The sequence below is a fragment of the Dipteris shenzhenensis genome, chromosome 19 (genome assembly GCF_047967505.1).
Source record: "Dipteris shenzhenensis isolate YYH24624 ecotype China chromosome 19, Dip_SZ_1.0, whole genome shotgun sequence".
Taxonomy (NCBI): Eukaryota; Viridiplantae; Streptophyta; class Polypodiopsida; order Gleicheniales; family Dipteridaceae; genus Dipteris; species Dipteris shenzhenensis.
In genome coordinates this window covers 14,068,312-14,073,218 of record NC_141614.1, presented here as the reverse complement: position 1 = coordinate 14,073,218, position 4,907 = coordinate 14,068,312, and positions in this window count along the sequence as shown.

The following is a 4,907-nucleotide window of genomic DNA, read 5'->3' as shown; positions in this document are numbered from 1 at the left end:
CCTTCCAAAAAAGTTAATGATGTTGCTTTCTTTTGGCCTGCCCTCAAGAAATTAGGCATTTCTTGAATTTTTTGAAGTGCATTTTTCCTATTGGCTCTTCTTCATTGGACTTCAATGTAGACTTTAAAGTGGTTGACTTTCTCTCTCTCTCTCTCTCTCTCTCTCACCCCTCTCTCTCTCTCTCTCTCTTCCCTTCTTTATCTCCTCAAGTCTTCTTAGAGAGGATCTCCACCTTTTCTCCCACACCCTCCCCCCCTTCTCTCTCTCTCTCTCCCCTTTATCTCCTCAAGTCTTCCTCCACACCATTTCCAGTGGATTCCTTTTTGGCCTGCCCTGGGGGGAGACATAGCATTCTGCTGAAAACATCAAAGCAGAAAATACGATTTTTTTGAACTGAAAAATTAGAATTTTCGTCACTGTCCACTTGGCAAGCTAGTATTGGATGGGAATGCATGCATGTTGGCAGCATTTAGGAGGTGCCACGTGGGTGATTGGAGGATTGAATGCATTGCATGCATTCGTAATCTTTCTTCGTCATTTCCAAACTGGCATAGCAGCGGAAAGAATTCTGAGGATGCCTCTTTCTCCATGACATAGAGGTTATGTTTGGTCTCCGGGAGGATGAAGCTCTTGGTATCCTGTGTGGATATCCTGTGTGGATACGAGGTGGACACGACTATGCAAGAACCTGGATTTTTGGGAGCAAATGATTCAATAGAAGAGGTTCTTGCTTTAATACTGGCCCAAATCAAAGATGCAGAGACATCAATCTACTCTGACCTGATGTTCTAGAAGAAGCCTCCACATATCACTCCAGACAGCAGGAGGCCTCTAGATCCATCCTCATTGACAAAGAGGAAGGGATTGAGCATGATGACTCCATAGTGGTAAGAAACTATGAGCTTTGAATTTCTTCTCTCTTGGTATACTTTTGCTTTAATGGAATTCTAATGTAATGTTGGACTGTTGCAGGAGGCATTTGAGGTCGACCTATTCTCATCTCGGCAACGCCTTGTTCGCAGTAGCTTCGCGGTTGAGATCACTCACTGGCACATTACCTTGGCCAAGCAAAAGGGCGCTTTGTGGTTATCCACAAAAAGTTTTCTCCACATGGCACTGATGACCTCCTGAAGTGCAAGGCCTTGTCAAGAGTGATTGGTCATGCTGACATCAATCGCAATGCTGACAAGGTCATTTTGGTGAATCGCATGGCTGCCCTCAATGCCTTTGGAACCAATTTTCAAGGTATGGCATTGACGGCAGCAACCATGTCCCTGGCCAGCAACGACAATAGCAATGACTCTCTATTGACTAGGTTTAGAGCTAGGAGTGTATTTGGGAATTCAAAGCCTAATGTTCTTAGTGTTTTAGAGAAGAGAGAAAGGCTCTGAAGCCTTATTGTATAGAAATTTTATTTTATATGAATACAGCTATACTTTTTATACAGTGCCCCATTTTGTGTTCTTTTACAAAATTTATTTTATACTGTCATTGTATTTTGTAACTTTAATTGTTATTGGCATTAATATTTTCATTCACTATTCTGTTCAAAAGCATGCGATCAGATAAATATTTGCACTATAATGGTCATTTCTGAGCAATCCAATAAGAATCTCACCGCGTGACAGAAGGCAAATGTATGCGCATCGCGCGGGGAGCTCAAAAATGGCAAAACCCGCTATGGCGCATATGGGGCCGCTAGTCAAACAAGCCCCATACGTGCCATAGCAGGTTTTGCCATTTCTGGGCTCCCTGCGTGATGCCAAACACATTTGCCTTCTGCCGCGCGGTGAAAAAACATCATTTGACCACTCAAATTCACACTAAACTTGCATAAACTGATGGAAAGCATCACGTAACATGTATAATAACATGGGAATAGTAAGAGAACATAAAAATATCTTTTATTCATTGGCCTCAAAGGCCAGAGATTTACAAAATGATTCAGGTTACACCAAATGAACCTAAACAACATCTAGGGCCTAAGGGAGGGATCGGAGCGGATGCGCTTGGCGAGTGCAAGTTCCTTGTCCATCACTGTTACTCTTTTGGCATGGATAGCACATAAGTTCGCGTCTTCAAAAAGACCTACTGTCATCTGCTCCGTTGCCTCCTGAATTGCTCCCATAACGCCTGAAGTGAAATGCACATCACTCTTGTAATGTTGTGCTATTTCACGTACAACACGCTGGAAGGGTGCACGGGGAATGAGATTGTCCATAGTGGTTTGGAACTTGCGGATCTCCTAAAGTGCCTTCACTCCTGATTTTTTGCGCCTCTCTTTTATGTATATGTCGCCTTAGCGACTTTTTGTAATGGCTTCGAGCTGTGCTGAATAAAAGAAGATGTTTTGAATCATGTAATGTTTCTTAGCTATGTTGAATAAAAGAACATGGATAGTTTATGTGATGCAGATTTTGTTTGCAAAATTATAAGTTATGTGGTTTGAGATGGATTGCTGGCTGTAAAGTTATGAATTTAGTAGCCATTAGTTCTTGATCATTCACAATAGGTCGTTTTAGACCCCCTTCATCTAAAGCTCAGTGCACACGGGAAGATTAATGTGCCACTGGAGGCTCATTCTGAAGGTTGGCACATCTCCTATCGTGAATTTGGAGCGCCACTAATGCTCAAAGTAGCACCTCCATTTTGGAGGGTGCAAATTTGAGCATTGGTGTGCCCAACCAGTCAGTTTCTTCTGTGTGGCTCTGAGCAAGGTCTTCAATGCTCCTATACCTGACTGCTGGCTCTGTCCATCCAATGAATTGTTGCCACCTACAAGTTTGTAGTAGTATGCAGGTCACAGAAGGCTCCTTGGAGATGGTCAGACGGTCCAGCTTGCTAACACAGATCCTTAAATGCGTCTTGAATTTAGTTCACACGAAATTACAAGTCTCTAGCTGAAGAGTCGCACCAAAGTCGCATTTTAGGGCATGGGCACTCCCCCTTTACACACAGCAAAAATTTAGGGGACTCCAAAAGCTGAGTCAGTTGCCACCTCCTGCCCATCATAAGAGCTCTCTTGGGTAGGCAACCTTGGCTTCCAAGTGTGGGCACCCATTTCTCAACCAATCAAATTCAAGATGAGGATTACTCCCCATTAAATGCTCCCTTGGGCGGTGTGTAAAGCCCCTGCCCATTTAAGACTTTTCAAGACTTTTTGGCTTGTGCAGGGGGGTAGCCTAAGCAACGGTGCAGTTTTTGCAAAGTAACAAATATCATTTTTTGGATTTTTTGTTGGCTTTAATTTATCATTAGTCCACGTGTGGTGATTAAGTACATTGCATCAAGTGGACATGCACAGTTTGCATCCGTATTTTGTGTGCATGCAATGGAGATCTTCAATCTCGTCAGAATTTGCAAAGTGTAATGGAGATGTTGAATCCTGTCGGAACTCGCGAAGTGTTCTGCAAGAGCTTAGGAGACTCTTCTTGGCAATTGCCATATCTTATGGCTTATCGGCTCCATGGTGGCAGCTTCATTCACGTTGCATTTCGACCGTGTGTATCTCCTCCCGTCTCTGATCTCTTGCGCACTCCATGGCAGGACCCTGATTTTATGCTCTACTTCATTTAATTATCAGAATCTAATTATTCTCTGCATTGAAGTGAAGGAAATTTTCGATGGATTTTTGGACCCTGGCTATCAACTGTTTGGTTCGGCACCGTTCCTCCTGCAAAGAATTAGGTGTAATTGCAAACGTATTAGCCGTCAAGAAGCAAACATTTTTTTTGTGCTGACTACCATGGAGATATTGTGTGGATGCAATAACTACCTTCACATTCTATTTAAGCGCTCAAAATCTTGTGGTTGCATAGCCTTTTATCATCTCTCTCTCTCTCTCTCTCTCTCTCTCTCTCTCTCTCTCTCATAGTATTCAGAATTTGTGAAATGGCTCGTTCCACCGATGGCATGGACACAGACAGTTGTGCATTTGTGAGAGGTCTGAGGAGAAAGCTATCACTTGAGCTACTCTTCCTTGCTTGATTTTGCCCTACGTTCTTCATTCTTTCTTTTATACTTCTCAATCTTAGAGCTTCTTCTTGATTGCGGGTCTTGCGAAGACTTGCCCTGAAGTATTGGAATTTGCTTCTACCCCGGTTCCTGCAAAACTGTCCATTGGTGAACAACTCAAAAAGATTGCCAATTCACCTGATGGGATTGAAGGTATGTGCATGAAAATGATTGATAGTTATATCTACGCAACGATTGATAAGTGATATGATGCTAGCGGATGAGACCCATATGCACGTAGACTGATGCAGTTTTCTTGAGGTTTCGTATTCTGTGTTTGGTCAATTCTCAATGCTTCAATTTCTTCTGCCAAGCAGACGGATGCACTTCTCTTCATATTTTCATGTTCTGGTTTTTCATTTCCCACAATCTTGCCAAGCAGACCGATGCACCCCTGTTTTGACTCTGTTTATGGACCATTCAGTTTGAAACTTCATTCTTGATATTAAGGTATCCGTAAGACGGTATTCGACTTCATTCATCCGCTCGTTGTTCTTATTGAATACATATTTCTGATTTGAAATGCTTTAACAAAGTCTACGAGACTTTTGGATCTCCTCATACAAACAATATATATTTGCTATGTTTTGTTTCAATAGTTTGTTGCCATTTCGTTGGTCATGCAAAAAAAAACAGTACTAATGAAAGAATGTTTTGCTGCTTTATTTCATTTAAATTGGTTCTTGCATTTTGTAGCATTGACTATCAACTTCAATACGAAGAGCAATACTAACAAAAGAATATCTCATTGCATTCCACTCTTCATTAAATTGGTTTCTGCATTTCATAGCATTTAGCAGCATTTGACTATCATTGTTATGCATTAGTATTTGTGGAAGATATATTAAATCTATTCTAATACAGTTTCATATTCATTTTACTTGAGATAAATT